Source organism: Desmodus rotundus, chromosome 1 (assembly GCF_022682495.2).
Source record: "Desmodus rotundus isolate HL8 chromosome 1, HLdesRot8A.1, whole genome shotgun sequence".
Classification (NCBI taxonomy): domain Eukaryota; kingdom Metazoa; phylum Chordata; class Mammalia; order Chiroptera; family Phyllostomidae; genus Desmodus; species Desmodus rotundus.
The window spans coordinates 123,798,635-123,811,407 of NC_071387.1; the positions used below are offsets into that span (position 1 = coordinate 123,798,635).

At 37.1% G+C, this 12,773-nt stretch overlaps 1 pseudogene; it reads right to left on the reverse strand.

Annotated features, from left to right (window-relative positions):
- Positions 1–1,060: 1,060 nt before the first annotated feature.
- LOC112315054 (heterogeneous nuclear ribonucleoprotein A3 pseudogene) lies at positions 1,061–2,147 on the reverse strand (annotated as a pseudogene).
- Positions 2,148–12,773: the final 10,626 nt, after the last annotated feature.

Sequence of the window (12,773 nt, forward strand, 5' to 3'; positions counted from 1 at the left end):
CAGCTAAGAAAGAATTTTCTGTTCTGGTGAGAAGTTTTACTGCTTACACCTTTTGTGAATGTTATAAAGAAAAACTAAGCGGTGGTTATAAAATACTAGGAAAATTTAAAGTACTCTATAAATATTAAGTAATAACCCAACTGAGTGTAGAAATTCCAAGTAGTAACAAAAAATATTCAAATAGTTGAGTATCTAGCTGAAAGTTGGGCTTAAAGATGGTTTTGCTATTAAAAACCTCTTTTGAGTTTTCCTAATATTTCCTTTTATCCATTCTTTAAGTATACAGCACATTATATGTTTTCAGTCAGCATCAGATAATTGAATAATTGCTTGAAAGATAAATGATTCAGGGAAAATTGAGTATTTTTATTCACAGTTATTGTTCATGGTATATTAAAATGTTTCTCATTTTAGCTGATAAACAACAGTATTTGCTCAGACATGTGAAGCCATGCTGTAAGAAAAGATAAAGTAAAAAAAAATCATTCTAACAACAAAATAATTAATTACATAGCACATACCTCAAATTGCATTAGTTAACATTATGAATTATCTTCCTAGGTAATTTTTGTACTTTCTTCTAAAAAGGCAGAGGTGTGATGTGCTTGCATACTACACGATATGTGAATTTATTCTCTCCCCTATCGAACTACCCCTATGTCTTTTTTTTTTTTTTTGAAAAGTTAAAAATTCCTTAATTTTTTATTCCTGGTACCGCTACCACAATTTACAGGGCAGTATACCTAATGTAATGAAAAGAAAAAGAAAAAGAGAAAGCTACACCAGATAAAAGGCCCCCGGAGGGTACGGTTAATCAACACTCCACGGCATCGGTCAGCAGCTGCACTTGTCAGGACCTGCAGCCAGGACTGCTGTCCTGAACAAGAGGGCGTTCCTGTTTAAGCTGCAGTAACTTTTCTGACTATGGACCGTCATTCCTTCTGTGGCAGATTTTACAGTTCCTCTAAATGCATTTGGAATGACTCTCGAAGTAACCTGCAGCTTTCCTGACAACTCGCTCTCTCCCCTGCAAGATCTGTAGCCCTTTTCTGATGACTTTTTAGAACCTTCTGCTGCCATCTTTACCACTTCCACCACCAGATCTGTAACCACCACCATAGGAACTGCCAGAGCTTCTTCCACCAAACTGGCCCCCTTCATGGGTCCATAATTTGATTGCTGTCGTCCACCATAATTTCCCACATCATTATAATTCCCACTACCACCATAGTTACTGCCATTATTTCCCCCTTCTTTGTAACCCTATCCTTCACCACCACCACCATATCCACCACCTGGCCCTCGACCACCACCATGACCTCCTCTGCTACTGTAACCAGGACCACTGCCATAGTCGCCATTGTCACCTCCAAATCCACTATATCCACTGTCACCTTCATAACTGCCTCTGCTGCCACTTCCACCATAACCTCCTTTTCCACCGGAGTTTCTACCACAGCCAAAGTTACCTCCACCAGCTCCAAAGTTTCCTCCATGACCCATAAAGTTGCCAGATCCACCTCCATGGCCTCTTCGCGATCCAGCAGACTGCATTTCTTGTTTAGAAAGGAGCTTTTTCACTTCAAAATTAATAGTATCATATTTCCATATAACAATTTTATCAATAGAATCATGATCATTAAGTTACAAAAGCAAATCTTTCTTTTCCCCACTTTGCCTATCTTCCATAACTTCTGTGGTTTCAATCTTGCCATACTTTTCAAAGTAGTCTCTCAGGTTATATTCTTCTTTATCTTGTTTAATACCACACAAAAAAGTTTCTTCCCTGTTAGATGGGCACCAGGCTTTACGGGCTTCTCTCTAGAAACACTATTCTTTGGCTGCATGACACCTGCCTCAGTCGGGCTCACCTGCATTGCTGCGTCTACCTCTTCAACACAAGAATGAATACAAAAACGAAGCCCCGGGAACGCTTTGTTTGGGGGTCTCTCATCACCACACCATCTGTGAGTGTGCCCATTTCTCAAAATGTTCTCTTAAACTATCACCTGTAGGTTTGAAGCTTAAACCACCAGGTTTTTCCACTGCTCTGGTTCCTCTGGATCATGGTCTCCTACTCCCCTGCGGCTGTGGCGGCAATGGCCAGAGTCGGGCTGGGGGCGACCAGGCGGTGGTTTTACCTCCATTTTGAGACCAGACTCTCCTCTTCCAAGTCGAGTTCAATATGGGACCGAAAGGAAGAGGCCTACCTCAGTCTTGTGCTTCCTGTCATTGGTGATTCTCTCAGTGATTCTGGCCCCCTGGCGAAGCAGAGACTATAGTCCTCTGGAGTTTCTTGAGTTACCTGATGCCCTGATAACTTTGGCAGTCCACATCTGCTCAACAGCCTCTCATTTCCTCCAGAAATGCTTGCTGTGAGCGATTGACTTCAACAGTTCCAGGGTTTGCATCAATTTGAATTTACCTCTTTCCCAGGGGAGCCCTCCGCTTACTCTTTACTAGTGCCTAACCGGGGTCATTACAGCCAGAGCTAGGGAGGCTGCCACGGGCTCCTGTTTGGGAGCTCTGGCCAGGCCTTGTCAGGCAGCTTCATGCTCAAGATTCTGCCACTCCCGCCCTGTTGGCCCTGCCTTAGGGAAAACCGCCCAGTGTGCTCCTAGAGGCAAGCCACTGAAATTGCTCCTGCCCTTTGGCAACCTCAGAGACTGATTTATTTTATGGTTGAAATCTCTCGCATAAGCTCAGAAGGTAATGCAAAAAATTCAGAATGCCAGCAGCTTGGAGCAAAAACTCAAATCACTTTTTTCTCTCCCTGTGTTGGCCCCTCAGCTGGGGTAAGATATGGAGTTGACAGGACTGGCTTTGCTTTCAGAGCAGCAGGGCATGATGGAGTTCAAACACGGAGAGCGAGCCAGGCATACCATTTGTTTAATTGCCTGTGAGGTGCGGGGCTCAGCTGCATCACAGATCAAAAACTGGGAACTGGTTACTACTAAAGGCGTCCTCAGAGTCCCGCTCTATGGTCCAGGCTGTTGGCCTTTTCATACCTACTGGCTTTTTAATTCTCTTGACATGTTTCACCTCCTGCCCAAATCTTACCCTTAGACAGGAAATTCCGTTGTTCCAGTTTTTTTCAGATTTAAAGAAGCTTACATTTAACAAGTAAAAAAATATATCAGAAAGTTAGTCAAGAGTAGTGACGTAGCAGATGTTACATGGGAAACTTACGCCCATCTTTACCTTGAGAAAAGTGTACCATTCTGCTTTTGATTGGGTAAATGCTTTTGTTTTTTCTTTTTAAGTGGCAGGAAGGCTGTGGAGCCTAGGTCCTTTTTCCCTGGGTACCAAGTCTCTGCTCAGGTGGAGGCAGCCTGAGGGTGCCTTCCGCCAGTAGTTATGGACTATTGAGAAAATTCAGTGTAGCTAATGTCCCCTTTCCTTGAAACCAGGACTATTTTAAAAGATTTCATATCAAATGTAAGTGGAAACAATGTTTTCTACTTAAAGATGCAGCATATCAATAGGAGTATGATTTTGCATTTCTCAAGATCTCAAATACATATAGAGACAAGCAGTAGAAATTAAAGGAAAAAGTGGCTCAAGTGGGAAACTTTGGGAAATAAAGAGGGCTGCTTTATCAAAAGTTGGTTGTGACAACTCAGCTCCGGCTGATTTGGTCCTAGGATTGCTAATCATTTTTTTTCAAATAAAAACAAAAATTGAGATTTTTCTCCCAATTTTAAATATTAATATAAAATTTATTATTTTAAAAAATGTGGAGGCTTATCAGATGGGCCAGCTATTATTCATGAACTGCCAATATATAACCTTTATTTTAAAGCCAGATGGGAAAACTTGAGTTAGATTATGAAATTACTATTTATAACCCAACTTTTAGAGTGAGAAATATTGTAGTGAATTACTTCAAGTAGCATCCTCAATATTTCCTCATTTGTTTTTATGACATTAAAAAATAAGAAACGGTGTCAAAAGCCCTTTTAGGGGGACCAAGCTCTTGGCCATAACTTTCTTTCTGCCCTTATTAGAAAAAGGGCATTACATGTGTACTAAACCTTTTCAACTTGCAATTAAAGTATTTTTTTAAACTCAGCTTCTTTTGCAACATCCTCTTCAATACCATACTCAGCAAGCCTTCCCTGAATGGAGATGGATCTTTCCTTACTGTAGGCAGCTTGGCTACAAGAAGGGAACAGGGTGAGGAGCTACGGGCCATCGGTGTTCGCGGGCTATGACTCTACTGGCAAAGACTTCCCACTCTATCGTGCTGATGTCACTCCCACTCTCTTCCTTCAAGACACATTTCTTATTGCTCTCTGAGTTCTTTATTAACAGACTTTTCTCTGAACTAGATCCCGGTGTTTTAAGCAACTCCGGTTTTTGGCCTCCTAAGCCTGCACGTACTCTCGAATGCAGCCATTTTTGAATTTAGAACTACATTTGATTTTGTCACATATGCCGGGAAGATAGGGGCTGTCAATTCCACTTCTAGCTTTTCTTGATACATCTCGCGTGAGAAGCACTATTTATCCCAATAACACTTCCATGCCATTTGGGAGATGGTTTTCTTTTCTACCCTTAGTGACAAATGCACATGCTGTTTGCTAACTTCTTATGAACTTCATCTCCATGCAGGAGACTATGACGGTGTCTACCACAGTTAGTCTGCATATCACCTCTTCTTCCACAGGAATCTTATTAAAGGAGGTAGGAAATATCACCGATGTAGTCATCTTATGGACTAAAAAGAGAAAACCACTTGCAAGAAAAATGCACCAAATATTGACTTTGGTGCTTCTATACTTCTAATTGCTTCATTTACATTGATTTTATTGGTGTCCTTAGTTTATCTTCTCTTGGCCAGGCTTACAGTATCTATGAGGTGACAGTGTTTATTTTCAAGACAATTTGAATTAAATTTTCAGTAAGATGTCTTGAGGCAATGTCTTAAAAAATTAGCAATTACTAAATCCATTGCATCTATTTCATTTTCTTCATGTGATAATTCAAACTCTTGCCAACAAAGCCACCATTGTGAAAATAATTTCACCTTTCCACACTCTGTTTTCTTTTTGCTTGGTTATCTTCCTGGTGTTCATAATAGATCTCCCTTTGTCTTTTGGATTATATTAACCTCCATAATTCATATCACAATAATGTTTGTGATTGTATCTGGATTCTCAGATGTTTCAGAAAACTCTGTTCCCTTAACCTCCACAGCTCAAATTGACCCCAGCCTTTTGCGGTATTTTGTGCCACGTAATTTTTGAGTTGGAAAACGCATACTGGAAAAAATTTTGGCTATCGGAACTTGTGCTTAAATTCCTCCATACTCATAAATAATAGCATTTAGGATAGGAATTTATGTGGATATACTCTTAATGCAGAATAAAATATAACACATGTGACATATGAATTTGAAGTATAAACTTGCCCTGAAATGTCTCAGTAGAACAAATCATTATAAGAGCTGTCCATTTGCCCCTTCCACATGGAGATGCCTCCTTTCAAAAACCCTACTCAGAGTCAGCTAGTGACTGTTTGATCTTTCCTGTGTCCTTGTCACCAGTATGCAAGGCTTGTCCCCTTTGTTCAACATGGTTTATAATTTTTCACATCTTCAGCCATTACTAACCCCACAAAGCTGAAAATGAAAGAAGTAAAAGGACTTCTGCGGAGCCACAGAATTTCAATTCAGTGTCCTTCTATATTCCCTTATGTTTCTTGTCCTGTGTTTCCTTTATTCCAGCACCGCTATGACATATTTTAACTTTTCTCACATTTTAACTTTGTCTCACATTTTAATTCTTTTTTTTGAAGCAAAGAAAATGTGAATTTAACTGCTCAGATGCCTGTTTTGAAGTAATTTGAGGTGGTAGGTATTAATGACTTATAAAAAGCCTAAAACCAGAATAGTTTTAAACTTCTTTTTATTATGCAACTTGAGTTTTACTTACACCTGAGGGCCTCCTTTAGTGTTTCATAATGGCTCTACCCCACCCACAAATCATCATTTTATTTACTATTTCTATTTACTATGTCATCTTAATTTTTAATGCAAAATAAGTATGTGTGTTGGGGGAGGGGTGTCTGGCCATCTCTAGTTTCATAGATGCCTTAATAAGTATAACATATTTATTTTAAAAAAGTGGTTTTGCTAGTTAGGACAAAAGATAAGATGATATATTTTTAGGAGCTATTTACACTTTCATCTTGTCTGTGCTAAAAGTCTTAACTTTTTTTTTTTAATGGAAACTTGCTTAATTTTTTTTAACATTTTTTTTATTGTTGTTCAATTACAGTTGTCTGCATTTTCTCTCCACCCCTCCATTCCACCCCAGCCAAACCCACCTCCCTCCCCTCCCCGTTGGTTTTGTCCATGTGTCCTCCACAATAGTTCCTGAAAACCCCTCTCCCCATTATCCCCTCCCCACTCCCCTCTGGCTATTGTTAGATTGCTAACTGGAGAGCATTATGCTACGTGAAATAAGCCAGGTGGTGAGGGACAAATACCATATGATCTCACCTTTAACGAACATAATCAACAAAAGGAAACAACAACAACAACGAAAGTCTTAACTCTTTTAAGAAGTAGTCCTTTTCTTGTTATTTAAAATGCTTTTGTAGAGGCAGAAGTTCTGTGCCTGATCCCATGGCGGCCTAGCTCCACATGCAGCCCCTGTGCTTCCTCATGCGGCCTTCCAGCACGCGCATCTGCCTGCTGCTTGCCACCCACTAGTTTAATTCGCATTTGCTGGGCAGCCTTCTTTTTTTCTGTCTGTACACATTGCTATTCTTTATCCTGGTATCTGTGCCTTAAGAAGATTGAAATGCTAGGTGTGGTGAAAAGGTGAACACCCAGATAGTCTGTTAGTGAATGCCATTTATTATTGTTAAGGAAATGAAATTATTGTGTTTACAAATCCAGGTTTGTGCAATTTTGAAGCATTTTTGCTAAACTGCTGTTTATTAACTTTGAGAGAAATTTAGTCCACCTGCTTTTGTTTGCACTTAATACATCACAATAATAATTAAGAAATTGTGCGTGTTTCCCTGTGAGACTCTTTTTTAACCTTTTTTTTTCTGATCATACTTCAATCTTTATTGTATTTTTTTCCATTACCATTTAGTCCTGTTATACCTCTCTACCCCCAGCGATCACCACACTGTTGTCCATGTCCATGAGTCCTTTTTCCTTTTTGCTCAATCCCTACACCCCCTAACCTCCCCCTGCCAGCTGTCATCCTGCTTTCCATCTATGAGTCTGTCCCCATTTCCCTTGTTAGTTCAGTTTGTTCATTAGATTCCACATATGAGTGAAATCATATGGTACTTGTCTTTCTCTGACTGGCTTATTTCACCTAGCATATTCTCCAGGACTATCTATCTGTACTGTCACAAAGGGTAAAATTTTCTTGTTTTTTATGGCTGAATAGTATTCCATTGTGTAAATGGGACAATTCCATTGTCCCACAGTTGTTTTATCCACTCGTCTACTGATGGACACTAGGGCAGCTTCCGTATCTTGACTATTGTAAATAATGCTGTAACGAACATAGGGGTAACTGATTCTTTTGAATCAGTGTTTTGGTTTCCTTTAGGTATATTGCCAGAAGTAGAACAGTTAGGCTGAAAGGCAGAAACATTTTTAATTTTTTGAGGTATCTTCATACTGCTTTCCACAGTGGCTGCTCCAGTCTGGATTCCCACCAACAGTACAAAAGGGTCCCCTTTCTCCCCACCCTCACCAGCATTTGTTGTTTGTTGATTTATTGATGATAGCCATTCTGCCAGGTGTGAGATGATATCTCATTGTGGTTTCATTTTTTAAAATTTAATTTAGTATTATTTTTTTCCATTACCATTTATTCCCCTTATACCATCTTCCCCCTAAGCAATCACCATACTGTTGTCCATGTCCATGAGCCCTTTTTCCTTTTTGCTCAATCCCTCCACCCTTAACATCCCCCACCACTAACTGTCAGCCTGCTCTCTATCTATGAGTCTGTCTCTGTTTTGCTTGTTAATTCAGTTTGTTCATTAGATTTTGCATTTTTCTGATGATTAGTGACATTGAGCATCTTTCAATGTGTCTATTGGCCATCTGTATGTCCTCTTTGGAGAACTGTCTATTCAGGTCCTTTGCCCATTTGTAATTGGGTTGTTTGTGTTTTGGTGTTGAGTTTGGTAAATTTTCAAAAAGTTATGAATATTAACCCCATATCAAATGCATCAGCAAATATGTTCTCCCATTCTGTGGGTTGTCTTTTTATTTTGCTGATAATTTCCTTTGCTGTGCAAAATATTTTTAGTTTGATGTAGTCCAGTTCATTTATTTTTCCTTTCATTTCCCTTACTTGGAGAATATCCAATAAAATATTGGTATAAGCAGTGTCCAAGATTTTGCTGCCTATGTTTTCTTCTACATTTTTAATGGTTTTAGGTTTATCATTTAAGTCTTTAGTCCATTTTGAATATATTCTATTGTATGTGGTGTAAGAAGATGGTCTAGTTTCATTTTTCTGCACATATCTGTCTAATTTTCCGAACACCATTTATTGAATAAACTCTCTTTAGCCCATTGTATGTGCTTGCTTCCTCTGTTGATTATTAATTGACTATAGAGGTGTGGGTTTATTTCTGCGCTCTCTATTCTGTTCCATTGATTTATAGGTCTGTTTTTATGCCAGTACTATGCTGTTTTGATTACTATGGTCCTATAGTATTGTTTGATAATAAGTAGTGTGATTGTCCAACTTTGTTCTTCTTTCTCAGGATCGCTGTTTCTATGCAGGGCCTCTTGTGGTTCCAAATACATTTTTGAAATATTGTTCTAGTTCTGTGAAATACATCATTGGAATCTTGATAGGAATGACATTGAATCTATAGATTGCTTTGTGTAGTATGGATGTTTCAATGATGTTAATTCTTCTTATCCATGAACATGGTATGTGCTTCCACTTATTTGTATCTTCTTTAATTTCTTACTTCAGTGTCTTATAATTTTCTGAGTGCAGGTCTTTTACGTCCTTTGTTAGGTTTATTCCTAGGTATTTTATTCTTTTTGTAGCAATTGTGAATGGGATTGTTTTCTTAATTTCCCTTCCTGTTAGTTCACTATTGGCATATAAAAATGCAACTGGTTACCTTTCATTTAAAGAAATGTTTATGATATAAAAAATCAGACAAAACCTTACCATGAGCCCCACACATCCATAACTTGGTGCAAACAACCTTCAACGTCTGCAGTTTTCTTCATCCATGTCTGGCCTTCCCTCCCACATTGGACCCATGGCAAGTGTATGACATTAAATTATTCCACTAATAAATACTTCCGTATGCACTTCTTTCACAAAGGTATCCTCTTATTAAAATTAAATAATATAATTTATTATCCAAAAGTTAACAAAAATGCTTCATAACATCAAATAGCCAATCTGTGTTGAAAATTTTAATGACTTCATAAATGTCATAGTTTTAAAATGTCACAAGTGAATTAAAATCCACAATTTTAGTTGAGTAACATCTTTTTTAATTCTTAATAACTTTTCATTTTAGAGTAGTTTTGGATTTACAGAAAATTGCAGATATATTCCTGGGAGCTCCTATAATGGTTAATTATATGTGTTAACTTGACTGGTGACAGGGCGCCCAGATTACACATTTCTGTGACTGTGTGTGACTGTGAGGTTGTCTGGCTGAGAGCAGCATTTGAGCCCGTGAACTCAGTAGAATGCCCTCCCCAGTGGGAGTGGGCATCATCCAATCTCTTGATGGCTTTAAAAAGAACAAAAAACAAAGGAGTGAGGAATTCAACCTTTTTTTTTCCCCCTGAAAGAGCCAGTCTGTGATTTTTCTAAATAAATCTCTGTCTTTTATTGGCCTTGTAGCTTTCAAAAGTGCTTTTCTAGTGGTATAGTTTTGTTTTGTTTTGTTTTCACCCTGTTCCCTACCTCCTTCTCTGTGTTTAGCATTTACAATTTACTTTTAAAAAATCGTTGACCTTGTTACATATGACTTTTTGCTTGTTTTTTTTTTTTATTTTTCCTTATAACAGAAAGGAAGTGTAGTATCACAGCAATTTTACCCCAGTGGGATTAGGTTTTTACAATGTCTTTTTTCCTGGAGAGAACTTTTTTAAATTTATTTTTTATTTTTTCTCTCCCAGAAAATGATTTGAAGGAATATCCTTTGACTCCCAGCAAATATTTACAAGGTAATAGTAAGCTTCTTATTCTACTTTTAATATATATTTTTTATCCTCCCCCATTTTTGATACCCATATCTACATTGTCAGGGCATATAGCTGCTACATGTTATAGCATCTCTTAAAATCATATTTATTCACAGTCCTACTAGTAAATGTATATGAAATGCTCACCAGCTGACCTCTTATAGTGTATCCATTTATTTTGTTGTCTAAAGGTCATTCCCTAGTACATTCTTTATAAAGTGCTAATAGAAACAGGATGTCCGAAGTATTTGGTTGTCGTAATAGTTTATCTGAGAGCTTTACAGTTGAAAGTCAGTTTGGCTAGAACAAATCCTAGTACGCATTTCCTTTTCTTAGGTATCATAAGTCCATTACTCCCTTATCTGCTGTCAAAAAGTACTGTTAGTGAACCATCTGATGACAATCTAGTTTACTTTCCTCTGTAAGGGTTTTTATTGGATTTCCAGAGGTTTTTCTGTTTGAATTCCAGTTGTTTTACTGGAACATATTTCACTATTGGCATTTTGGGTCTATTTGTCTATATTTGTGTTATAGTCCTTCAAGTTGTAGTTTTAAGTCTTATTTTGTATTTTAATTTTAAGAGAGTTTTCTTTCATCATAACTTTTAGTATTGTTTTGGTTTTCTGATTTAGACTTAATTTTCACAGAATCACATAATGTGTTTTGGATCATTTTGTCCATCCACCACATTTGTTGATGTTTTTCATTTTTTTTAATCTATCTTTTTCATTTCTCTCTGATTTTTAAAATTTTTGTCTTTTTACCTCTGGGTTTTTTTTGTTGTTGTTGTTGTTATCTGTTATGCATATATGCTCTTCTGTTTTTCCTAGTTTATTCTTCAACGCTAAAATAATTCTTTTATACCAGTTCTGATTTTTTTTCCTTTAAATTCTGGTTTAGGTCTCTCTTTCAAATCATTCATCGTTTTTTCAAAAGTTAAGCTCATTTTGAAACATCGAATTATAGTTCTTCTCTGATTTACCCGTGTGTTTACCTTAGCCTATTCTAGATCAGTGTGAAGGACCTGAAATGGGCCATTTCTGCTGAGAGTCTGTGGTACGCAGTATTCAGCACATGCTGTTGAGTTGAGCATGGACTGAAACCTTTCAGTCAGCTTCAGTCTACCTTTCTTCTGATAACCACCTTGTGTGTCTTATCAGATAAGCTCTTTATCCGTTTGAAGGGTTCTAACTCTGCATGTCTAATCTGTTCTAGCTTTGGTTCTGCTACTTCTGACAGGCAGCAAATTACTTAATTTCCCTGAGCCTTAGTTCCTTCCTCAGTAAAATGTGCTTATATGTATTTTAGAGAATTATTGTAAAAATTTAATAAGTGTAAATGCCCACAACAGCGCCTCGCTTTATAAGTGGTTGTTATTTTTTGTTATTATTTAACTAATCTTGTTACAAGTTATGAAATCTTTTGAGCAAAAGAGCTCAACCACCTCTTTTCAGTGATGAGGAAATGACATTTCCTTCTAGCTCTGTTACTGCATATTTTCACTGATGCTTTTGTTGAATTCTCTTTTATCATATACTTAATGGGTTATTACTTCTCTAACCTGTATTTACCGTCTCTATTTTATTATTTGCTACAATTTTTTCTATCACTTTTCTGATTAAAAAAAAAATCCTCACATGCTGAATAGTTGTTCAATGCTGAAATTTTGCCAAAAATAGATGTGTTTAAAAACACTTTCAGAAAGCACCTATGCATATGTGTGGACAAAATAAAGAGAAGGGCAACGTGGGTTGAAGTTGAAAGGTCTGCTTTCAGAGATCATTTTACGATAACTCTGCACTTAATACGGATCTTCTTCCTGCCGTTATAACATGTATTCCTCCCTTGTATTTATTTGTTTTTTATCTTATGACATCCTGAAATCAAACATGTTGTGTGTATTTTTTTCTCTTTTATTACTTTAGTGGCTCTGACTTGGAGACGTAAGACATTTAAATGAATAAATGGGAGGGAGAAATCCAGATGTCTCAAAGGAGAGAAGGGCTTTCATCTGTCTGTTCTGGAGAATCCTGTCTACATCAGAGTGAAGCACCTGAGTTATATAACCAAGTTCACTCACAATATTTAGTTGAACTCAAGGTCAAAATAATTAGTCCTCTTGTTCATAAACATGGCATATCTCTATATTTATTTAGTTCTTTGATTTCATTCATAAGATTTATGTAGTTTTCCTCATATAGATCTTATACATATGTTATTCTACTGTTTTGGGTGCTATTTTAAATATTATTGTGTTTTTACTTTCAAACTTCACTTTATTACTGGCATATAGGAATGTGAGTGGCTTTTTGATATTAATCTCATATCCTTCAACCTTCCTATTAGTTCTTGGAGTATTTTTACTCAGAACTCATTAGTTCTTGGGGTATTTTTGTTGATTTTTCAAAATTTTTCTGCATTGGTGATTATGTTATTTGTGAACAAAGACAGTTTTGTTTTATTTTTTCTTACTAATATTTATACCCTTTGCTTTTTTTATTGTAGTAGCTAACACTTCTAGTATAATGTTAAAAAGGAGTAGTGAGAGGGCATATCCTTA